Below are 26,234 nucleotides of genomic sequence, written 5' to 3' on the forward strand. Positions count from 1 at the left end.
ATTTGCATGCATAAATGTTTATAGAACTAAGTTTATAGTGTATTTTAATAAAGTGTGTCACATTTCTGGTTAAGATTAATTAATTGTGAAGTATGTAACTTTTCCATTAAATAATTCCTGAAGTATTTCAGAAGCTTCAGAATGTATTTGCGTAGACATTTATTTTTAATAATATTTATCTCACAGTTCATATAAAAACAAGATAATGTACATATTTTCTTGCTACTTACATACATATATGCACACACCGATAAATTTATATATTTCATGTTACTATGTATCTCCCAATCCTGCAGTGAAAGTGTCGATCTACAGCCAACTCTGAGACAGACCACCGATTCTGTACGTTTTAGTTTCTGTTGCTTTATGTGAGTATCCACTTTTGAAAACGTTATCTGGAATTTCTCCAAGTTGGACTTCGTTATAGGAGAAATTTGCCTGTATCGGGGCCAGATAAGTGACACGTTTTTCCTCTGCAATAAGATAGGGTCCGGACCTAAGCGTATGATAAAATACATATATAATAAATAGTTAAAGATCCGTTTCAAATGTATTATTAAAAAAAAAATAATAAAAGAAACAAACAGCAACTCCAGCACACACCACTAGAGTTCTCCTTCTCCCAAATATCCCTAGCACCATCCTAAACCCTGTTTACCCCAGAAACCTGAACTGTGGACAGACAGAAGAGGGGAGAGAGAGAGAGAAAATTCAGACACAATAAAACTCTGAGGGGAAAAATATGTGGAAGGAGGAGGCAGCAGCGGCCTGGGGAAGGGATTGAAAAGTTTCCCCTGGCTTAACTTCTCCCCCCCTGCAGCAGCAGAAGCAGCGGCAGCAGCACAAGGTGAGAGAGACTTTTAAGTCTGGGGAGGAGGGGTGTGTGTGCGGGGCGGGGGGGTGAATTTACAGCCCTGTGGATAATTCTGTGTCTGCCTCCCTGGCTTTGGGGAGCGAGAGACGCCGTGTCTCATGCTGGGTGGATTTTTTTTTAATATGATGGAGGATTATAAACATGGCGCCTTAAAAAAACTACAAAATCATGTACACACTGTTCCAAGGAGATGGGGGCGAGGGGACAGGGGAAGGGCTGGGCACCAGGGGAGGGGGCGATCCTGCCCCGCGGGGTGCCGTGTGGGGAGGGGGCAGCAATTATACTTAATAATAAAATGTGTGGGGCTGCGGAGGGGGGGGGGGAGATGGAAGGCGGGATTTTTTTGTTATTACTATTATTTCATTTTTCGGAGTGGGAAGGATTATCTGGCATCGAGGAGGAGAGGGGGACGGCGGCAGAGCGCGTGTGATTATTAACGGCGATTATTTTTGTCCCCACACCTTCCTCGGTCGGATTTCGGCTGGGAGGCGGCGGCGGGCCCCCCGCGCCGAGTTGCAGACAGCCCGGGGTCGGGGCGGGAGGAGCTGGGGTGGGGAAAGGGGCGCACGAGAGAACCGCTGCCTTTCAGGCTCCGCGCGGGCCTGCACGGAGCGGGGGAGCCGGGGACTCGCGTGAGAGGCGAGGCCGAGCGGGGTGTGGCGCAGCCCGGCCTCAGCCCCGCCACCCCCCGCAGCCCCGCCGTTTTCTCCCACGCGGGGCGACCGCTTTGCTCCCCACTTCCCCCCCGCTTTTCCTTTCTCTCACTCACACCCCCGCCTCCCCTTCATTTCCTCCCTGGGGTGGGAGATGTCTACTTGTGGACGGCTCTTGGCCCGAGTAATGGCAGCTGCTCGACAGCGCCGAGTCTCCACAGGAGAGAGACGGCGGGCCCCCGCAGGCCGGCCGCGGCGGGAGCGGGACCATGGCTCCCCTTCCCGCGGGGGGGCAGAGGCGGGGAGGAGGAGAGGGGCGAACTTAGAGCCCCAGCCCTCCTCCCCCGGGCGGTTGCAGGCGGGCTGCGCCCCTCCGGCGGCGGGGACGGCCTGGCCGCCTGGCTCTGCCGAGAGGGCCGGCGGGGGAGGGGGGCCCCTGGCTTCCCGGAGCGCCTCGTCCGCCGGTGTGGCCCCGGCGGCTTCCTCGCTTTCCCCACCTGCCCCGGGGTAGGGCGCGGGGGCGGCGGGGGAAAGGGGCCGATTTCTCCGCTCTCCTCCTCCGGCTCCCCCCGCTGCGGGCGAGGGGCGTGTGGGCAGCCCGGCAGCCTGCGGGGGCCCTCCCGCGCCTCGCAGAAACCGCTCGTTCGCCGCCCTCGGCCAGAAACGGCCTTCCCGCAGCCCGGCCGGAGGCGGGGGTCGGATTTCGGGAGAATATGAACTACTGAAGGGCTTGCTTTTGGTGTTTCGGGGGGTTTTCTGTCCGCCTGTCTCCCCGAAACCGTGTCTCCAAATAACTCCCTCGGTTCGTTTTGTGAGGCGTTTTCCCCGACCTCAGGGGTTGTCCAGAGGCCCATCTGTCTCCTCTCCTTTCTTATACGGGGAAAGGATGCAGGCGTAGCTGCGGGGTTTCAGACTGTGGTGAGGATGATGGGGAGCTTCGGCATGATTTCCTGACCTTCCCTGCGCTTCAGAGAACAGCCCCCCTGTGAAATACTGATGTTAAAAGAGTTGGAAAACTTCACGTGTCTTTTGGGGCTCATCCTGAAAACCGCACGTTGTTTGGGAATTGGTTTTTTGTGTTCTGTGAATGTGGCAAACAACTTTGTGAAGGTTAGAGCTAGGGTGGCATGAGAAGAGGAAAAGGGGTGAAAAACTATTTAATTTGGTGCTGGTTGGTTTTATAATTGTGTGATTTGGCATTTAAACACCCTGGAATCATCTGCTACAGTCTCTGTATTGTAGGAGTCATACTATTTGTTGTAGTTTTGAGAAGACCTTACTGCAGTGGAAAAGACCAAAGGTAGAAAACACTTTCTTGTCCTAGTGATGCTGATTTTTTTATTATTTTTTTTTTAACTTTCGTAGCTGTTCTTTGTGGGAAATTATTTAATTCTTAAAGGGTCATCACTGAGACAGGTGTTGAGAGTGGGCAGAGTGGGAGTGGAAGTGCCACTTTGTGGTTCGGGGTACAGTCCCTTGGGTTTTTCTAGTCCCTCATCCTTCAGTGTGAAGGACCTGGCATCTCTCCACATTTTTTTCACTTTGTTATCAACCATTCTGAGCATGCCGCAGAAAGTCTTCGGGGAAGTAGAGCATTTGCTGACTATTGTTTTTTATAAAAGTGAAAGTACCCGGAAAATAATTCCTCGTGTGGATTTATGTTTAGTTCCATCTTTTCGATGCCTAAACAAACCCTCTCTGCTTTGACAGAAGTTTGTGTGGGGAAGGGAATGGTTCATGGGCTAGGTAGTACAACAGAGAGCACATTATCTTTCTGATGGTGAGTTTGGTTTTGCTGAGTGAGAAAAAAAGTTACTGCATTGATGACTCTTTGTTGATTGCGCTGTGGATGGTGGTCTCTGACGTCAACGGGAGGCATCTGCAACTGGTGTTTGGTATCCAGTTCAGCACCAAAGGACTGAGTGAGAAAAATGACTCTTCCACTCCATCTCATGAGCTGGATAGTGTGACGGAAATTACCTGGTGATGAAATCAGCTATGTAAGGGGAGTTGTGAGTATGTGGATGTTGAGTGGAGGTTTTAAGACTTTAATGGTGTACTAGAAGACGCTCTTTTTCCACAGTTTGGAGCTTTATAGCAGTAATTTAACAGGGAAGTGCCCTCCATACCAGTTGAACTGGTGTGTTTGGATGTTTTTTTAATCTAAGCGAGGACTTACAGCTATTCTTTTCAAATATAAATGTGAAAAAAATGAGTTTGGTCACCATGAAGTAAAATTCTTAGTAGGTTCTTAGTCCACACGTATTTTAAGCAAGAGCAATGCTTCTTAACTTTTCAGGAAAAATAGAACTCTTCAGAAGTAACAAGAATTTCATGACCGTAGTCACTGTGCCTTCAGTATTTAACTGCTAGATTGTTTGCTGTAGTCTGGTGCTGTGTGTCCACACTATTTGTAGGTACTAGGCAGTCCGTATGCAGCTGGTGTTCAGGTTGCCTGGGGATCCTGCCTGCCCTTGTAGCAGAGAGTAGAAGGGTCTGTTTGGGAAAGTCTTGAGCCTTCTGCAGGAGAAGAGCCTGGATCATCTTTTCAGCCTAACATCATCTCAAGAGCAAGTGAGATAGTGAAAGGTTGTCAAGTGTGCTCGACATTTCCACCTTGTGGGTAAATATAACCTGCTGGGTGCTATTAGTGATGTGGTGCTCCTGGAGAAGAAAACAATGTGGATGGACAGTGAATTTGGCCTCAAACTCACCTTGAAGTGGCTTAGGCTACATGTAGACTGTTGTGAAGCACTGCTTGGGAACCACTGAACTGTGCTAACCGCAATCTCTGAATTAGGATGAAATACAAATAAAATAAAGAAATACAAATAGAAGACAGACAGATTTGAAGATGTTTTCTCAATTTTAGGTATCTAAACCTCTCTGTAAATATCTGCATAGAAAATTGTCTCATTACACGCATTTTGAGAATCAGGGGAAATTTTGGAATTGGGAGACTTGTTTTAGAATTGAGTACCCAACTTCAGTCAACTAAATAAAGTTCACAAATCTTGGACATACTTGTAAATAGTTTTCATAGTTAGTGCCTTCCACGGTTTTCTAGAGCATTTAGCTCTGGAAGTGTTTGAGGACTTCAGGCCCTAAATCGGTCCAGGATAAAAACTGAAGGAGGGACGGGGAGATGGTGAAGATGTTTCAAGCAAACTTCTGATTTTCTTCTTAAATTGGTTAAAGACTTTTTTAGCTAGCTCCAGAGTGGCATAAGTGTCAGTAAAACAAGCCTTTTATCCCTATTGTAGGTAGTTACAAATGCCAAGTCAAACTAAAGACAAAATTAATCTCTCCAGAATAAACGTGGCTCACACCAGTGATGAGCTTGGTTCACAAAGTGCAGAGTTGTTTAAGATTAGTGTCCAGATGCATACAAGAGTTTACTTTCCTCAATGAGATAAAGCAACTGATTTTTATTTTTTGCAAGAGTTAGATGAGAGGTTTTGGAGCAATTGTTTTCCCATGTCTGCCCAGCAAATATATACATTTCTTTTGGATTTGATTTTATTAATCGGGGTGATTCTTCATTCCATGAAATACAACTTTCTTTAGCCATCCTTTTGCACTGATTATTTAGGAGCTAATGTCTGATCATGTTGTTTATCTGCAGGGTTTTTTTGTGTTGGTTTTTGTTGGGTTTTTTTTAGTCTCAGGATGCGACGAACATTCCCGTAGTACTTGCATAATACTTGGAGCGCGGTGCCCTTGGTAGCTGGGCAGTGCAACATATGTCATCTTTTATATAGCTCATACATTTTAGTCTGTCAGTGTTGCTTGTGCTAAATGTTGTGAACAAAGATTGCTCTTGTCAGATTCTGGATGATTTTTTTGATCAGTTGAATGTAAATTTAGCTCATAATTGGGTTATTGTTCTAAGGTCTGATCTGCCAGTTGGGAGAATGTAGCCTGCAAAATAGGTAGTTTATAAGAAGAGGTAATGATTCCATTTTGCAGGATTTTCTTTAAAAGTTAACTCTTACATTTCTAAAACAAGCTTTCAATAATTTTCAGTGCAGTATAAAGATGTGAATTCAGTAGTGGTGAAAGAGTATCTTGTCATCTATACAAAATGCAAAACAGGCGTGGAAAACTTTTGCTTGAAATAAAGCTCAAATTTGTCTTTAAATGGTGGAAAATAACAGTTCTCCAAAAAAACCTTCGGTCTTGGATGTAGTGGAGTGGCTGTGTACAGTATAATAAACACTGTGGCCTCTACCCTGAACAGGCAAACTGCTGTGGCACAGGGAGCTCTCTGATTTCAGAGGCCTCTATGTAGGCATCTCCCTGCGACACCAGGGCTGTGTTGAGCCGTTTTTTTTTCTGTATTTTCAATTCTAGTATTTAAACATAGTTTTATCATCTGTTTAAACCAAGGTCTGCTATCAAGTTAATTGAGCAAGTCTGAACTGTCTTTTTATTTACTTATTTTTAACTGAGCTGTGAATATTGAAGTATATGAAGAATTTTTTTTAGGAGTAAAACTAGACAAATAACTGCATAGTGGATTTTTTAGCATTAGTTTTCTTTCGAAAGGCTTAAGTAAGTTACTTGTTCCAACTATACGGTTTCATTGTCTAAAGTCATACTAACACACACAGTTGGCTTGAAATGCTTTTTGATGTAAGATGGCTGCAATCAATTTCTTTAAATACACAAGTCATTAAAGGGTGAACTAACTTGAATCATAAGCTAAGCTAAAGGCTGATTTTTTCCTTATGTTTTAGTAAGATTTCGTTCATGTTTTTTATGTCTCTCTTCTATTTTTTTTCTCCCTGAGATGAAGAAGGTCTTTTAGTCTTGTGGGCAGGCGACAGCAGGCACTGTGGTGATACACTGTGACACGTCCATGAACCCAAGTTAAAGCTCATGGGATCTAATTTTAGGCTAACCAGCTTTGGTGATATCCTGTCAGAGCCTGAGCCTGTAGCTGTGCCACATAGGTAAATCCGAAGTGTAGTTATTGAGAGTTTTGTGTACGAAAAGACTGGTTTTGATTTTCTTCCAATCTCTCATTTTCCACTTCACTAAAGCGCAGAAGTTTCTGCTGTGAAAATACAGAGACATGTAATTTGAGTTTAAAGTCTTTTATTGGTTAAAATGGCAGGACCATAATATTTGTAATTTCAAAATTGCAAAAATATTTTAAAATACAAGTAAAATATTGTTACTGCAGCACCAACAATCAGAATATTTTTGCATATACCTTTACATTATATTCAATACTAAATTCTAAGATTAAATAATTGCAGATTAAAACATTTTGGATTGATTGACTCTTAATACAACTCTCAATTTTAGTATGATATAAAACTAATTCTTATATAATTTTAGCAACAAAGTGAAATCTGTAGTGCTAAAATCTACTCATTGGTTAAAAAATGAAGTCAAGTGTACCTACAAAAATATCAGTTACATCTCATTCACTCTTCCTGTGGAAATTACATGCAAAGAACTGTTCTCACTGTGTTAATTCATTTTTGTGCGTAATAGGGTATTATTGATTTGAGATCTAGTAATTCAAAAAAAGAAGAGTTAAACATATTGCTGTTTACCTTTCATTTCTCCTATGCTTCATTTCCTTTCCTTTGTTAATATGTAAAAAATAAACATGAAAGCAACTTGCCTTACACTCAAATATGTGATTTTAAGGCAGCTAACTTAACTAATATTTTAGTTGCAGACCGTAGGAGTCTGCTAGTAGGTGTAGTACTCAAAAGCAGCATTTTGGAAAGTGGGTATTTGTACTTTGATCTCGTGCACTTACAGCACGACATTATTATCTGGTCTTTTACAGATAGGTGGAGAGGAGTCGCATGCGGTGACTCATGGGATATGGTACTTAGTTCACTAATTTTAGCAGAGCGATTCTTATCTTCCAGCGTTAGGTTTTATTGGAACCTTTTGGAAAAGCAATGAAGTGAAACAAAATGGGGTTGAGAGAAAATGATTAGCAGAATCCCAAAGTAGCTGGAAATAATATACAGTGAAAAATAAATTAAAAGGATGTAAGATATGCTTATTGCTCAACAAATCTTTGACAAGATCTGAGAGACAAGAGAGCTTTATCTTTCTTAGCACGCTATCATCATTTTCTATTAAGTCTCACACAACATTTGTGCATTTGCTAAGAGAGGATCTCGCGCTACAGATACCTGTTTACAATTACAGATGTTTCTCAAGTCAGAAACCGAGTAACAGCCAAGTCTGCATTCACTGTTTGTGCCTTATTGCTGTTTTCTTGGTGTCATTGCCAGTAAAATAAAACTTCCAGATAGGAGATAGTCTGTGCCTTGCTGCATAACGTTGCAGTGCATGCATTAACATGCACAAACTGGTTAAAGTGGAAATTTTGCCTCAAAATGGTGGGTTTTTTGTTTCTCCCATTATCCTTGTGGTTGGCTGTTAAGTTTGAAATCAGTATCTTCTGCACCGTCATTGGCTTCAGGAACAAGCTTAAACCCAGTGGTTATGCATAATCCCTTCTCCCCAACCAATTACTTAAGATGCAGGTTCAAAATTGTGCAAAATCAAAACAAAAGAATTGCTATTTCGTAAAATGTAATCACAGGCCACTGATTGTTCGCTGATGAAAACTGATGATGTTCACTGCAGAAAATTCATTGTTACTAATAGATTAATATTAATATGATGATGGAGACCTCGATCATATAAGCACTTGTTTCCTACATGCTTAAAAATGCATAGACCTTGGAGCATACTGATGAATCAAGTTTATTTTCATAAAATATGTTTAAAAATTAAAACTTTACCTACAACTCCAATATTCAAGGAAGAACACAGTTAAAATTGGTTTGCCTATATAATTTTATGTAGTGTTATATTTTTGATTCTTCTACTGAAGTGTGCAATGTTATATAGGCATTTTTCATGCCTTTTGAATACCAACAGTATGACTATTGTTATTTTAAAAAGACTTTTGCACATGCTAAATTTTACATTGATGATTGTTCCCATTGAAGTTAAGGCACTTTTCTTACATGTACATTAGTCTCTGAAGGAATTTACAGTATCTATGAGAAGAACAGAGGAAACATGACTAACATTTTTCTGTTAGTGACTTTTAACATTTTCAGTATATCTTAAAGCCTGTATTGTTATAGAAAGCCTTAATTATAAATGGAGCAAACTGGTAGGAGAAGAAATACAAGGTTTCTTAATGGAAAAGCTGATATAATTATGAGAAGAGGAGTTTATTTTTACATTAGGAAAGCTAGCAAACAGATACGACAGGAAACAGAGAATTGTAACATATTTTCAAAATTATGGAAATCATGTATGTGAAAGCAAGTTTAATATTCACATTGGTTTATATTTTTTTCTAACATAGAATGTAAATTAAAAACTTGTGAATTCTGAAAATTACCTTGACTTATCCTGTTCATTAGCATTTACCTGCAAAATCTAGGCAATCCTTTTTGCTCCATGCAACAAGGAGATTAGAAAGAGTAATGTTCTCCTCACCTAACGCTGCTGTTCTTTCTTTGTTATGCAGTTCAGAAATCTCAGAAAACTTTTCCTTTCTATGTTAATGAAAAGCAAAGAATTATTATTCGCAGGAACTGGACTGGCACCATTTTTATCTTCATATAACTGTAGTTAAGACTTTCGGACGTTGCTAAGAACCGACTGCTTGAAGCTTTTCTCAGGAAGCTGGGTGTTTCATGTCAGCTATCTCATCTGTGTGAGCTGACATTTGAAGATAATAGAGCACAGTGCATAATTTGACATGGACACCAACATTTTCTTCAGAAAAAAGTAGAATTTTAAATTATTTTCACCAATCAAAGCAATTTTCTGAAAACTTTTCATGATAAAATGTGGGGAAGAGCGAGAAGGGATGTACGCTTTACTCAATGGTAGCTCACAGTGTCTGACCTCTTATTAGTCTGACTAGAATTTAATACCAGGTTGTTTAAAAGCCATAGTAAGTATTAAAATCTTGTTTGTTTGCTTGTTAAAAAGCAAACGGACATATCTTTTTGAAGGAGAGTGCTGATGCATACCTGGGAGCATTTCAGACTGACAGTGTTGGAAAGGAAGAAACATGGATGCTCTCACTCTGTAATTGCGTCTTTCAGTTTTGTAGCTTTGTTGTCTTCTTCCACTGACCTGAGGTAAATAGACTTATAGGAAATAGTTGTTGAAAGAAAGATATTCTTCCTTTTCCCGCGCACTTTCCACTCCACTGGCTGCCAGAAGGCTTCTTCATAAAACCTCCTAATTGGAAGCATACTCCTAACTTCCCTCTGATTCCAGCATGAGATCTCCTCTTGTTATTCAACTTGTACTTTTAGGAAATATGGATTATCAGTCAAGTACTTCCAGGTGCCAGTTTTATTAGATTTTCTAATCCATGCTGACATTCTTTTTCTTGATAGTTTTAAAAAAGTTTTATGAAAAGAACCCAATCATCCAAGTATAAGCCTAACTTGTAACACTAACTTCTGAGAAACATGTAGCTTTCAATAAGATGGAATGATTTTTGTCATTTATAGTGGCACAGGAAATATTGATAAACATCAGCTAAAGGTAATTGATGGCACAGATGCTTTAAGTACAGGTGCACCTAGACGAACGGTGAAGCACAACAATGCTTGCTCTGCCAAGTTACTGGATAAGCAGTTACAAAGTTTCCTGGGCCAGTGGGAGGGAACAGTATCCAAATTTCTGCTTCACTCTTGCGTGAGAGCTGCCTTTCTTGATCAGACTAGCATGTTGTGTAATCCAGAGTCTTGTCTGCAGCCATTGCCAATCTCAAGTGTCTCCTAAAAAGATTCCAAATATCAGCCAATTTTCTAATGTAGAAAGCTATAAAATAATTTTTTCCGAACTAGTTCTCAAATAATAATAATATAGATCTTGATTTCTGCTTTTACGCATAAAGAATTTGTATTGATTCCATTTTGCATGTTTAAAATTCAATTTACCATAATAACTGAACATTTTAGCTAATAATGTTCAAACCTACTCCTTTTTGGGTCAAGCCTGTTGGGTCCTTTCCAGATGTCTTGCAGCCTCCCACTGCAGTGCTCTTTCTCTTCTAGCATTTACCGAGGGCTCCTTCCTTGGTTGTGGAAAAGAGCCATGTATACATACCTGCCTGACTGCACAGTATTTGGTGGAGATAAGAGACCTTGAGGGGTGAGTTAATGAAAGGCCATAGCAGCCGCCTGTTGTGTGCAAATAAGAGCTGGGAAACGCACGTATGAGAGGAAGGAAAGGAGAGTTTGACGTGAAATGCACATTAAGTGAAAGTCGAGGTACAACATGCCACAGTATACGTGAGAGAGTACCAGCGTCTTTGCTGACATAATTTGGTGCAGCACTGCTGACTGACTTTAGTGGAGCAATATTAGTTTACACCTGCATAAAATTTTCTCCTGAATATCTAGGAATGAGAATATATAATGAAGTGCTTATGGATGAGTGACAGAGAGAGAGAGCGTGCGAGAGCGAGAGCGCATGCACACATTTTCAGGCCTGATTGATTATATGAAAAAAAAACCTGGAGTTGAAAGAACATTATTTTAAATTAACATTCATTATCTTCACACGTGAGATAACAGTTCACTTTGGACCAGATCCTAGGACCATTATGTTTCTTGAGCAGAGACTGCTTTTTCCTTGAGTGAGGTTATTCAGGATGATAATAGCAAAATGTAGTCTGATCTTTGACAATAAAAATATATGGTTTAGTCACCATATATTAGAATAATGCTGTATTATTTCTGTCAGGAAAACATGGATTTATTTTTTTTTTAATGTTACATTATCTTTCAAATGTAAAATAAAAAGTAAGAGAAACCTTTTTTTGCATCTCTAATCTTATACTTGGAGAAGCTTGCAGCCATTTTAATTCATGCTGCATTCATTGATCTAGCAGTTAGATTATTTAATCACACTGCAGCTAGGTTGTCTACCTATCGGACACTGTTGAAGAGTTCAATAATATACTTCAGGTTATTGACTTCTAAATGTCACTTTTGAAAAACAAAAAAAACCCAGCAAACACCCTATAAACATCCCAGTTAACTTATGAAAAGTATGAAAGAAAACAAAATGTGAATTCATGGGTTTATCATTCAACTCCTTTTTTTTTTTCTGTACATAATGTAAATAGAAAAAAACCACATATCGTAGCAAACGAAGGAAAAAAGTCTGATTTTGATCTTGTTTGGCAGTTCTTTTGCTTTTAAATACAGAGTTTTGCAACATTAAGTCATCTAATTAGGCAGCAGCTTGCTATTAAATATTTACATAACAAACGTTGTTTGTAAGCATGAAAATGAAAGCCACATTTTGAAATTATAACCCCAAATAACTTTCTGAAATTAAAAAAATATTCTTAAAAATGGGTCATTCTTTAATTTTAGGTATAATCATGTAAAAAAGTGGGAAAAGTCTATAGTTTAGGTACTCAGCAGCAGTATGAAACCAATTTCCTAGACTGTTAAGTGCTGCTGTTGGGCAATAGTAGAGGCCCAGTGATCTCGATATATAAAAAAGGAAATAAATGTGGCAACAGCTAATGTGTGACAGTGAAAAGCGGAGGAGAAGATTGTCATGATACTCTTAAGTGTCCTGTATTTTCTGAGAGCGTGCCACTCACAATGAAACCAACCTGTTCTTGGTATGCAATAGGCAAGTATCTGTGTAGAAAGAGATGGTAGATGATTGTTTGGCAGTGATGCACTTGGCAGCAGCGGCTTTTAAAGGGTCACCCATGCACTTCTCAGTTAATTCCCTACAGAGATGAAAAGGAAAGTTCATGCTCTTCTGAGGTATTGTTTTAGTCTGTCTTAATGCAGGTGGAACAAGAAAGTCATGTTTCATATGAAGATGGGAACCGTGTTTTCCTCTTGTTAAATGCAAGCTAAGAATCCAGGGATGCTAATTCTGTCTGTCTGCGTCTGGATCCCTTGGCTTGCTTCCTTGTGCTTTCCTGATGTACACTGAAAGCTTCCTCAAATGAGCAGTTATGATCATATTAAGTAGCTCTCAGTGTTACTGTTCCTTCAGGAGAGAGACTCTAAACAGAGGAAGGGGTCAGTTGTTCATCTTATTTGCAGTACTTTCTTAGTAAGCAAATTGTTCAATGGTTTAACTCTCGGTCTGTTTTAATAGCTCCTCTCCTTTGTTATATTAGTCTATGACAATTTAGGTGCAACTTCTTGTTATACTTTCTTCTGCACGCTCTCCGATGTGATTCCTTTCTTTAAATAATTTGCGATGATGTATATACATGAAGAGTCTGAGGAGGAATTTAACTGAGGTTTTATGAACGCCATCCCATTGATGAGTAAGACTTCAGAGCAGCAAGGCAGGTTAAATAGGGATCTGATAGTTTTGCTCTCTTTCTTTTGGAAGAGTACTGAATAGGCTGCAAACTCAGACGAATGTGCTGTGTCCACACTGTGTATTTCTTTACCAGTAAATAGGGACTTGAGTCACAGAAGGCGACTCAGCGAGGTTAAAAAAAAACAACCCAGCAGCGTGGCAAAGGACAATGAGAGCTGAGCGATAATAAAAGCAAAAAGTCAGTGTTAATGCAGCATGCTTGCAGTTTTTTTCAGGAGCTGAAAATGCCCCTTGAAAAAGGTTTTGGGTGGCTGAATTACAGTTTAGGAGTTGTCAAGGAAAAGGTGCGCTGCGGGTCAAGCAGGCTGAAGCCCTCCTGCGCGGGAGAGTTAACAAGTGTCCGTTGAATTCAGTCCATTCTGGTGGGTATGGTGGCCAGATGATTATCAAACAAATGAAGTACAGTATTACAATGGGTATCAAACCTAGCCGTGTCTATGTTACTAAACCTAAGAAACAAAAGAACTCTTCACAGTTTGAGATTAGAGCCCTGGTTTTGAGCATTTCCTCCAAGTTCCAGTGAACTGATAAAATTAACTGAGCTGCTGGACTCGGTGGAGAGCTGCTGGTTAGCGGTTGTCGCAGGAGTCCCACATCTCGGGCAGAAGGTACTGCCTTACAGTCACTTTGTCTTGAATTTAAATGACGACCTTCACTTCCTGCATCTCAGGCTACGGCAAGCTGCAATGGGAGGTAGCCCTGAGAAGGTGTTTGCTAATGAGGCTCTAGCACCCTTGACAGGTATGTCAGATGATTTCAAAGTGATAGATGATGATGTACTGTGTTTTGAAACTTTATTTAAATTGTATATTTATGTAGTTATGATTTTGACTCATCCAAGCCATTCTTATGATTCGGTGGCACTTTCCACAAGAGTAAGGATACTTGCCCTCTTGTCCTGGCCAAGTTCCAGTTTGGGTAACTACATTCTGACTACCTGCATTTCTGTAAAGTTTCATCTGGATTTTGTTACTGTTGTTTATTTACTTAGTAATGCATATGTACTTGACAGTTTACAAAATAACGGCACAGGATAAAAAAGTTACAAAAGTCCCTGCTCCAAATTACATTTAGTATTTGTGCCTGAATAAATACAGTGTGGCATGATACAGTACAGAAACATACAGAGTGGCACATGCAGTAGTAGAATTCATAGAAGAGATAGGTTTTCAGAGTTTATGAAATAGAAGAGAAAGTGCAATCCATGAAGTGTAAGTGTAGAAAAAGACATCAAAGGGGTGATGGAGACAAAGGAGAGAGGTGAGAAAACTATATAGATCTAGGAGGGATGAGAAAAGCAACACAGGATGATGTGTAGTTCAAGAATCCTTTGTAGAAGACACTCCTGCAAAAGCTGGTACACCATGGGTTAAATTGCTGAGTAGCATGCACTGTTAAACGTATGATATATTGTGCAGCAGGAATGGATATAATTCACCGGTAGGAGAAATAATACCTGTTTGTATTGTAGTTAAAACTATATACATATTTTTACAAGGTTATTCGGCATGGATTTTACATGTGTATCAACAAGGGAGGGGGAGTCAATTTATGTGGTGGTGCATACGTGTCAGCAGGACTTAGGCAATCACAGATCTGCACATGGCAATCATCTGCTGGTGCAGAAATGTTCCTCTTCTACATACGCAGGCACGTTTTATCATTTATTACTCAGTCTCTCACGATCCTGCTTAAATTACAGTAGGAAGAACTTGCTGTATGTTACTGTAGGGTAACAGATAGGTGAAAAAAAGAACCCAAACCACATCCTGTCGTGGAGAGTTATTCTGTAGAAATATGAACTTTAAAGTTGCAAGCTCACTCTTAAAACTGATTGATATTAATAATCCTTATTAACCTGGAATGGATTTCCAGAGGAGTTCAAAATAATCCAATATTAGACCACATTGCATAACCGTAGCAGTCTAATATTGACAAGAACTGTATCAGTGTTCTTCCAAAAATACTTAAGTCTGCTTAGAGATGCTTCATGCACAGCCCAGATGTACCCCATTTGACACAGATAGTGGAAGTACATGGAAATAAGTTCTAAACAGTTTTAATTTTGAATGCTTTCAAGAAAAATGTTTTTGAATAGTATTTGTGAGTGAAATCATGCTCATATATAGGTTGTCCACAAAAAGAGAGGTTTGGGGTTTGTTTTTTTTATTTTTCTAGAAATGGAAAAAATGGGTTTGGAAGTATCTTGGAATTTACATGGTAACATTGATGTTTCTTATTTTTAGTAGTTGTTTTTATATGACTTTGTTTGCTAGTAAGAGTAGTACATAATGTACTTACACAAAAGAGACATTTAGGACAATGCATGTGTTTTTGAAAATTGCGGTTCTTCCCATTTTTATTTTGGTCTGTTTAATGTTTTTTTTGGGATATCTGTTTTGGCATTTTTTTTGGAAAGAATTTCGACAAATATATTTTTCGCTTTAGGTCACAGATACACCATAGTGCCAAACCTTTAAGCTCTGATCTAGCCGAACCACACTGATCACTTATTCTCATCTCCTTCAGCTCCTGTGTAACCCAGCTTAAAAATTTTTTACCTATTTCTCCTGAATCAAGCTCACTAAAGGAGCCATCACGAGCCCTTGTGGTAGCAGCTGGCCCGTCCTGTGAAGGGAAAGGGTTGAAAACCAATCTTTGAGTGCTGTGGGGCAGACAGGGGTCTTACTCATTTAGCAGTGTCTGTCTAGTTGGCTCTTTTCTGTCCTGTGGACTTTTTTTTACGGAAAGAGGCGGGAATACTTCAACAGAGAAAGCTGTCCAGCACCCACATGCTGCGCATTCTGGAAATGGGATCCATGTGGCTTCTTAACTTTTTTTTCCTTTTGTATCATTTATTAAAGCCATTATGGAATATCTGCTTATAAAAGAGTCTGAATTCTCTCTTAGTCTCGCTAAGGTCTTTGACTTGGTGTTTACTACTTCTGCTTTCATGAAAGTGACCTCAGAGGCTTTTGCAGGAGATACATATGTTCTTATGAATAACGTTCTTCATTTTCTGCTTCAAATCACGACAGAATTACACTTTTTAATCAGTAAGTTTTATTTAATCTCCAAATTTTATTTCTGGTGTTCTGCCTCTAAAGCAGAATTTGGTTTTTATACTTATATGCTGAGTGTTGTCTACTTTTATCGTCACACGCTCAAATGCTTCAGGCTATTCATATGTGTTCCTGAAGGGTTTAACAGTTCTGCCATTTCCACTCAGACTGTCAAAGTCGATGGGAAACTGTGTCAAAATTTGCTATCAGAGTGCTGAGATGAATCTCCTGTTGTTACTACAGAATACTTCTCCAGAGCACACAACATTCTGAAGAAATAGTTGAGATATTGGAGATGATGCTGTCTGGATCTCCCTCTCTACGTTCACCATATGCTGAAACGTTACTCAAACCTATGTATTGGTAAAGAAGTGCTAGAGTGGTTTGTACAAAAGACTCCAGGACCTGGAGTGCTTAGTGGCTGGGTGTACTTGTTTAAGTCGTTGTGCTAAACTGTACTTGTGCACCATCACTCAAAAAGAGAAAAAGAGGTGATTTACCAATAGGCATTTTTTTTAATGTATATATAGTTCACATTTATGTTTTCTTTTTGACTGTTTTTCTCTCCCTCAGAAGTTTTAGAAGTTCCCTGAGTTTTACTTCTGTGGTTGGGAGGAAACTGAAAGTGGCACAGTCAGTCTGTACCTTACATGCTTCATTGCAAAGATACAAGACTAGTCTTAAGTGAAAGGACATATATGTAGCTCATCAGTTTGAATATACATTAAGAATTCATGTCTCAAAGAATTCTGGTTACTCTCTTTTTATTTTAACTATAAATTTAAACTTTGAACGATGAATGTGCTTAGACTAGTGATGTGCTTATTAGGTTAAAAAAAGAACAAGCTTTTAATAGGAAAAAAATATCACAGAGCAGACAGAACAGGATTTCATTAGCATTTCTGGATTGCTAAACTGCAATTTAAAAATCACATTTCTGTCTAAGAAAATTTTCCACAGTAGTAATAAAAGTGGCATTAAACAATGTCTTTTTGGTTTGTTTACTTGGGGTCAGATTTTCGATGATGTTTAAAGTGATTAAAGTTGCAGGTACTGTCTGCACAGGTCACACTACTTAGCTGCCATTGATTTTAGTGAGACTTTGAATAAATGTTAGTTCTGAAAATCCCACCACGTATGGACCTCATCTCTGTCTTCCAACATCTTTGAAAATCTGGCCCTTGGGACAGTTAACAGCATTTCTTGTGCTGTTTCAGTGGTTTTCTCTTATCAGTTCCCCATTTTACTCTGCTCAGGAAGGTCCACTATAAACAGCATTTTGTAGTAATTTCTGAACTTAGAGTTCATTCCTGTCAAGAGGAATAGACTGACAGAAGAGACTTGGCCCTGGTTTTCCACATAGTATTGCAGTTCTTTGCTCTAATAACATAAATAGTTCTTAGGATAATTATTTTCATCCATAGATGTTTAAGTGCTGCACAAAGGGGATTAGTGTAATTAGTTTTGCATTTGGAAATGGTAATACAGAGATATGCAGTGACTTGCCTGAAGTTAACCAGCGCAGGAGGAGATGGTACCGCGTCAGGACCGCTGGCGCTCACGTCTGCTTTCTTCAGCAAATGTAGTTTCAGAGTGCTTGATCTCTGAAGATACAAAATATCCAGACAAGAATCTTCTAAATGTAGTGATTTGGTACTTAAGCAGCATGAGTCATGTTCTGGGATGCTGGCAGTGTTTTTTTGTGATATTTCCGTTTCACAGTCAGCTTCAGGGGCTCAGTGGGGGCTTTTGGTCTGGTCGCCATATGAAGTTCATCAGAGGTGACAAGCAAAAGCAGCTTAATGTGCTCGTGTTATTTTTGTCTATAGTAGAAATTTGTGATGGAGACTATTTCTGTTTTGCATAAAGCCACAAAAATAATGCATTGAGCTCTAAGCTAACTGGAGATGCCCAGGACTATTCACAGCAAAATAGCCTGGATAGTGTTAGTTGTTGGATGTAATTATTTTGATCTTACTGGGAGCAGAGGCTAAAAACTAATTGTCAGACTTCTGAAATTGCCCACTCTGATAATTCATAGAATTGTAGAATCATATAATGGTTTGAGTTGGAAGAGACCTTAAAGATTATCTAGTTCCAACCCCCCTGCCATAGGCAGGGAAATCCTCCACTACATCAGGTTGCCCAAAGCCTCATCCAACCTGGCCTTGAACACTTCCAGGGATGGGGCAGCCACAACTCCTCTTGGCAACCTGTTCCAGAGTTTCACCCCTCTTATTGTAAAAAATTTCTTCTTATATCTAACCTAAATCTACCCTCTTTCAGTTTAAAGCCATTGCCCCTTGTCCTATCACTATACGCCCTTGTCAAGAGTCCCTCTCCAGCTTTCCTGTAGGCCCCCTTCAGGTACTGGAAGACTGTTAAAAGATCTCCCCAAAGCCTTCTCTTCTCCAGGCTGAACAACTCCAACTCTCTCAGCCTGTCTTCATAGCAGAGGTGCTCCAGCCCTCAGATCATCTTTGTGGCCCTCTTCTGGACCTGCTCCAGCAGCTCCATGTCCTTCTTGTGTTGAGGACTCCAGAGCTGAATGCAGTATTCCAGATGAAGTCTCATGAGAGCAGAGGGGCTGAATCACCTCCCTCGACCTGCTGGCCACACTTCTTTGGATGCAGCCCAGGATACGGTTGGCTTTCTGGTCTGCCAGCTCACATTTCTGGCTCATGTGGAGCTTCTCATCAACCAGTACCCCCAAGTCATTTTCCCCTGTGCTGCTCTCAGTCCATTCTCTGTCCAGCCAGTACTTGTGCTTGGGATTGCCCTGACAATTGTTATGTTGAAGTTAGGTACCTCTGCTCAGCTTCCAAACACAGCTTTTTTTTGTATTGGTTCCCAAAATGTAAAACGAAAGAATTGAAAAATAAATCTTACAAAGTGCTGTGATCATATAAGTGTTCAAGGCTACAAGATCCTCAGCTGAGCTGGCTTGCGGAAAAAACACTAGTAACCTTATCCAGCTACTACTGACCATGGAGTCCTATCATTCTTCTCTCCTTGCTTTATCGAAATTTGTTGTAGGGGAAGGACACTGGGCCACGTTGAATGTGTGTGGTATTGTAGGAGCTCTTGGCCCAGCTTGTTTGCTCTTCTCTACCCCATCGCGTAGAGTAGATTACAATAAACTTTTCAGGCATGAAGGCAGATGTGATCTGTCTCTCTTAATTCCTGTAACTTATTCAGCTGAGGTTTGTTCCTGATCCCAAAGGCTAGAGACCATTCCTTCCAAGGATTCAATTAGCCAGCAATTACCTTGAGAGCCCCCAAGCTTAGGACACGTTTCTCCTTATGATTCCTTCTCGTGGGCACAACAAAAAGACTCCCCAGGCAAGACCCAGGATACTTCACATAGTCTTCAAAGTAAAAGATTCTCAAGATTCCTCATAGCAAATCAGACCTTCTAGTCAGAGCTTGATTCAGAGAAAGATCCAGTATTTGTGGGCCTTATAGGTATGTTAGATGGGAAGGCAGCTGGTTGAAACTTGAAGGTCTGTTTGCTGAGTCAGTAAAAGTATCTAATCTTTATTACTCTTATTTACAGTCTGCTTGTGTTAATTAGCTAGGATTCAGATCTGTTGTGAATTAGATGTTTATGTTTCTCCAGTGTTCCAACAGAGAGGCTGAAACTATGCTGTTATCTACATTGCCTTCTCCATCTTTAGCTCACGAGTATCCCATGTATTTGAGTAGCTTCATGTCATACTCAAGGAATTCAGAAAATGTGCCTTTGATCAATCCCTGTGGTTCTTACGAGCTCTATAAATCTGTCTAGAAAGAGGTGACTATGGAAGAGAGTAAAAAGCCGCTTAAGCTATAGACCAATACTGGCGCGAGGATTAGTGCGTACAGCACATTGGAAGTTAGGCTGTAATTTCTAATCATTAGTATTTCAGATGGAAAACCCTCTCATGATACCTGTATTAGATGCACGTCATGTTTTGGCCACTTTTCAATGTTTACTGTATAGGGCAAGTATGGATTATACACTAAAATTCCTGTAGGAATAAGAGCCGAAAAAACCATAGCATATGCTTTGGAGAGCTGAGGGCCCCTGAGACGCAGGTTGGGACTTGCCTCAGCTTTGAGTGCTGGGGCGATGTTTGCTTCAGCAGCCCTTGTTGACTTGTTTCTTCCAAATCCAATAGTTTGAATTTATTCAGCCACCACTGCATCAGCGTGGTCCTGCTGCCAGATGCGCGACGGGCAGCCCTATGGGAACCACGCCTGAAATGTTTCAGAACATGGTCTGAAAGTGGTTCAGAAGTGGTTCAGAAGTCATGCACTGACCATCGCTGGCTTCAGCTGCTCTGTATGGTGCAGGTGACCGTAACTATCAGGTTTCTGAAATGATTTACCAGTCATGCTGTCTCACTTTTGTGCCTATAACAGATTTTGAATCTACTTCTCTATGGCATGATTTCCTCCCTGTAAAACAGCAACATCAGCACTTTGCTGTATTACGAGGCGTTTAGAGTATAAATTAGAAGGGAACAGTTGCTAAGGCAAACACTTCCATTTTATTCTGAGGACAGGTCTGCTTCTAAGACCAGAAGCAGCTGAAGATAAAATGCAGATACTTTTAGCACTAGAAGAATAGAAGATGAGAAATAAGAAAGAATGCATGTTATTTTTGTGAGTGCAATGGATGAAGAGAAAGTGATTTTGATAAAAATGAAAGCAAGTGCAAAAGTAAAAGGCAAGCAGATTTAATACACTAAATTGTTTTTAATGGCTCTATAAAAATGGCTGGAACTTCAAGTTGATGGTACCTCTGTAGTAGCAAGAAATGAAATTGTGCTTAAGCCATAGAAATAATGAAAAAAACTTGCTACTTTGATTTTCAGATTAGTTTTAAAGAAAGTACTACAGTAAAGTTAGCAAATTTTGTATTTAGTAACTAAAAGAATGTTATTTTGCAATTGAGAAACTGCTAATAACTTGCGAAAGAACGTCATGAGAAGTAGCATCATCTTCCTCAAGAGAAAAAGTCTTCCTTAAAATCTTCACCAAGAGACAACAAATCTTGCCAGCATTTCTCTTAGCAATACTCTACTACTAGTTCTTCATTCAGAGCGAGTGTCTCTCTCTGTATTTCAAGATACATTTGCTCTTAGCCCATTCTTTACTTTTTGCCATGACATCAGAAGTTCTCTTGTCATCAATGAGCCGAGACATTTGCTGTGATGAATCTGGAACTGCCCTCATAGCTTTTAAGAGAACTGGATAATGTTGTTCTCACAGAAATGGTCTGGTTTCAAACCTCAGCACAGAGGGTGCTTGTGCTATGGAACACGAGCCCTACCTACACTGGGAAACGCCTTCTTGTATTTCTTTCTTGAGTGTAATTAAACAGGAATGGCTTCTTCAGTTTGCACTCACGGAATCTGAATACCCATCTTTCAAGAATGACTATAGAGTATTATAATCAGAATGTATATGTTAGGATTTTTGTCCATTTTACAAAATGAAGACAATTTATGAACTTCTAAAGAATATAAGTATGATATCTTTTTTTAACTGAGGTTGAGAAACTTTCCTGGTGTCACAGTAAGTCTGTAGCACTGACAGGAATTGAACTTGGACATACCTGCAGGACAGACCTTCTTAAACAAATTCATTTGCTATACTGTTGAAGCTGGCTGTCAGTAACTGGCCAGGCATTGTCATTTCTGCTTAAAACAAATAGGGGTGGCACATGAGACAGGAGGCTTAGTACCAAAATAGTCAGTGCAATCTTGCTGCAGTTCAGCTTTTCTATTTCTTAGACTTTTAGTGGATTCTTCCAGAGTGCTTACCGGGTCAGGCAGTCTTTTTTAATTATTTCTCAAAAAGTAGTTGCATAGATTTCACACAGACTTTTCCTGTCATAAAAAAAAAACAATAAGAAAAAGCAGGTTGAGAAGGCGACTTTCTTGTCTAAGATTGAAAATTATTAGAAATAGTTTAATTTTTTTCAAAAAAAATTTGAATAAATGGAGACAATATAATTATTTTTCACATTTTCTCATGAAGCCTACATGAAACAGTAGCTAAAATATTCCTAGTAAAAAGTATTAATATTTTTAAAAATTAAATATGCTTTCCAATATGTACTTCTGTGTACTTCCATTACTTGCTTTCTTCTAGCTGTTAGCTGTGGCCAATTAAAAACACAAGTCAGTTTATTTTTTATTCCTCATAATTAGCATGTTCATGTTCACTATTTGCACTAAACTTTCATGGCAGTTTTGGCATGATATAAAAAAATATTTGTAGTTTATTGATTGATACTGCTTTTTAGAAAATCTTTGGGCTTTTTGAGATGCTGGCAAAGGAGCTTAATTTCCTGCTGTCTTGGGAAGAAGGATTTACCCTTTCCTATATCTCTAATCCCTGTATATAGGGAAATAAGAGGAAGTAAGGACCACCAAGAAAATCAGGCAGAGCACAGATGAAATGTCCCGTGTTCCGTTCCCACGATTGCAGGAAACAGGATATAACAAGAAACAGGGAGGATGTCAGGGAGGTGGCCTATAATCCATGAAAATTTATAGCAAATCAACTGGACAACCGGAGAGACTCTTGGTGTGGGAAAATGACTAAAATAACTGAAGTCACCAGCGAAGTACTCGGATACTATGGCTAAGTAAAACAGCAGTGAGCATGTCATGAATGTTAGAGGAATCGTAGAATTAAGGGTACAAAAATTGTTTCAATGTTATGGATTACCCAAAAGAAATTAAGTGCCCCTGATGTCTCCCTTGTTGGTTGTTTTTTTTTTTTTTTTTGAAAATACAGATATGCAGAAAAATACCTAATTGAGTAGAATAAAAATCTGACTTTTTTTTTAATTACAAGAGAAAAAATGGTGAAGACCACTGTTTCTCCTGGATGAGATTCAGGAAAGGGAGATTTTCACAGTGATAACATGCCTGTTGTGTAGCATTCTGAATGTCTTTACCCTACTTGTAACTAAAGTAGATCTGTACCTTGTGACATCCCAAAATTGTTAGGAAGGCATTTTGTAGTGCAAGTTACGTTTTAGCTGTTACTGTCTGCTCAGTCTTTTTTGGAATTACTGAAAAATCCATGTGTCTTCCAACTAGTTACCTTATACCAAACATTTTCTTCCTTCAAGAGAAAAAATAGTCTCAGTTTTTTTTGTACACTTATGTGTTTATCATATAAATGATGACTCCAGTGCAAAATGCATATAATCCTTCATGCCATTACATTATTTCTTGTTTCACCTTCTGCTTTGCTATGAAAGTGCAGTCTCTTTGTAGTAATACCCTTTGGATTTTATTTTTTTTTTTTTCAGATTGAGCAATTCAAAGATACTACGTGAGGGAGAAGCAATTTATGTGATGTGGCTGCATTCTTAAGCTGCAACAATGATAAATTAGTAACATTGCTTTGGGAGTGTGCAGTCATTTCGCTTTTGATATGATTTGAAGAACTGCATTGCTTAAACTTGTTTTGTTCTTCACATACCATAGAAATTTAATAGTATGGTTCTGTGCGGATTCTTGACTGAATTATGACTAGATTTGTTCCTTACTCTGATTTACTGGAATATATTAATGTATAGATATCAAATATAATTTATTTCCTTGGCAGTGCTGTACATTTGTATTTGATTTATATTTACAAAGCCAAAATCTTAAAATAAATAATAGAACCAAACTACTTGCATAGCTTTCTTTTTGATCTTTTTTCTTATCTGCATAAATATTACTGCAAGCTCCCAGGCTTATACCTGTAGTAAATAGATGTTTGACGTTTTGTATTTCTCTGCCATCTTATCTGCCTCTTCATCCAGCCACGTAGTCCAGCGTCTCTTCCAGAACATGCTTATTCATAAAAGCTATTGACTGTTGTCAGGATTGAGACTGAAGAGCTGTAGGCAGAGATGAGATGTGAAACTTCCAACACATGTCTAAGACATTCATCTACCTGATTTGCTGCTCTACTGAAAAGAGAGTTTGTTCATCTTAGTTATTTTGAAATTAGTTTCTTGATTTTTAGGAAAGAGAATATAACTGGAGCTGAGAATTGAACATAAATTCTGCTTTTCTTAAAATCAAATTATTAAGAATTCATGCCAGAACTTTTGATTTATGTATTTTTCCCATATGCAGAGTTCTAAAATAATTTCTCTAGTCCCTGGGATAAAGCTCTGGTGCAGGATTATATCAGATTTGTGGTGGTGGAGGAAGGGAAGAAGAGAGACGGAGCTTGGAGATTTGTCTGCTATTTACAGATCTTGGGCAAGCCCTTTAACCTTTCAAAGCTTCAACTCCCCCTGCTTTAGATTGTGGGCAGGGTTTTGAAGTTCTTCGGAAGATCTAACAAAAAACTCCCAACTTCTTTAGGGTGCTTGGAACTACACTAAAGAAAATGAGTTACTCAGTCATCTAGTCTTAGTATCTTTTCTTGAAGGGTTGTCTATGAGCTTCAGAATATTTTTTCTTTCTGTTTTTTAGATAATGCGTAGTAACTTAGACTAGCTCTTTATCCTAGGGCAAGTCCAGTACTGAGTATATTGCCCCAGTACATCCATTTATGTTTTGAACTGTGGGATTTTGCAGTGGAATCAGCTTGTGGACGTGAGCTGCCTGATATAGCGGTAGAGAAAAATGTTTTCTCTTGGAATTAGCTTGAGTCATCCCATAGGTTTCTTCTGCCAGTCTCTACCTGCATGCAGCTCCTGCTACCATCCCCATCATCATGCTGCTTTTTGAGGATAGTCATGCCATGCTGTTGCCAATGAAAGCATTTTGCACTCCCTGTGTTGTGGGGACCTGCCCAAGGAGTGCTTTCTGCTCTCCATCTTATGCCCTGTCCTTGTGGGGCCTCTCCTTTGCCTTGTGAAGAAGAGCCTTTCTTTTTGTGTTTGTCTTTATGCTCTTGTGTGGTGGTGGGCATCTCACAACTGTCTCCTTCCCTTTCCAACTGGTTTGGACATGCCAGCTTCTGTCCTGGTGTAATTCAAAACCACCATATGCTATTTCCACTGCTTTTTTACAGTGCCATCGTGAGAATTGTCACCTTTCACGTTTAAAATGTTATGAATGAAGGCCGTTTACATTTTTGCTTTTAACAACTTATTTGAAGTATTGAAGAGTTGATAAGCTCTTTACCTAATCCAGAGCTTTGTATAGTAATTAAAAAAATGAGTGCTGCCAGTTTTCATCAGAGCTGAAGGTCAGTGGAGGCATAATGTGTTAAGAAAGTGCAGTACATAATTTCCTTTCTCCTGATTCAGTTGTGAAAATTGAAATATGTATGATCTTTATGAATATGTTTTGCTTTCTTTGCTCAGTAAAAATAGAATTAAAAACCACTGTAATTTTAATTCTTCCTTAATTAAGGATGAGGAAAAATGAACTTCTAGGTGTAAAGCAACGGACAATATCACTGCGGTGAACGTATTTTCACTGGAGGTTTCTATAACGTATGGAAGAGTTAGTTTCTCTTGCCTGTTGTGCTCTTAAGCTTTTGCATTTAGTAGATAAGCGAGGTGCACAGGCACTGGCTTTCTGACCTTGTGGAGTGTGCAGCTATCTAGGATTTGAGGGTTCAAATCATGTTAGAATAAATATTGAATTATTAATAGAAGTGGCACCACTCCAGCATGGCAGCTGAGCCCTCCCTAGCCTGGGCTGTCCGCGAGCAGGTCCACTGCTGGGGAGGAACATCTCCTTGCCATGGAGGGTGCTGCTGAGGGTTCTCTGAATCCCAGGTAAACCTCGTTGTAGTCGAGTACCCTGGTGAATCACACCTTTAGAACCCAAATATCAGAAGGTCCTATTTTAACTCAGGTAAATGATTGCAAATACTAATTCACAGATTTTATAAATATTTGTTTTGAGTTGTACACCTATTGATTATCCTACAGTGGTCCATAAATGCTTGTGCAGAACCTAGGTGCACGTTCACAGTTGTTAATGGCTTTGTGTTGGATATTTGACAGTAGAGTAATTCAGTTACTGACATTAAAATGACTTGGCCTTTTTAAAAAACAAAAACAACCACAAAATCTCAGCATGTTTAGCAGCATTGGTACATACCTACATACCCTGAAACACGGCTCCAACTCCCACTGTGCTAAGATCCACCTCAAGTAGTGGGTAACTATCAAAACTCCACCTACCTTTCTGACACTAGTGTTTTAATGATTTTTTAAAATATGATCTGTCCTCACTAAAGACAAACTTTGATTCTAAAACATTACCTTGTTAACAGACTTCTGCC

At 39.6% G+C, this 26,234-nt stretch overlaps 1 protein-coding gene across 6 annotated transcripts in view; it reads left to right on the forward strand.

The window, feature by feature from the left end:
- Nucleotides 1–642: 642 nt before the first annotated feature.
- ZMYND11 (zinc finger MYND-type containing 11) overlaps nt 643–26,234 on the forward strand; it is a 109,547-nt gene continuing 83,955 nt past the window's right edge. For 5 of the 6 annotated variants that reach the window (XM_086614269.1, XM_086614273.1, XM_086614271.1 and 2 more), the window contains exon 1: nt 643–847. The gene's annotated coding sequence lies outside the window, so the exon portion shown is untranslated. Of the gene's footprint in view, nt 848–10,607; nt 10,705–26,234 lie in introns of all 6 variants that reach the window. The other variant, XM_086614270.1, reaches the window with a different exon arrangement.

Source organism: Tauraco erythrolophus, chromosome 7, assembly GCF_009769465.1.
Source record: "Tauraco erythrolophus isolate bTauEry1 chromosome 7, bTauEry1.pri, whole genome shotgun sequence".
Lineage (NCBI taxonomy): Eukaryota > Metazoa > Chordata > Aves > Musophagiformes > Musophagidae > Tauraco > Tauraco erythrolophus.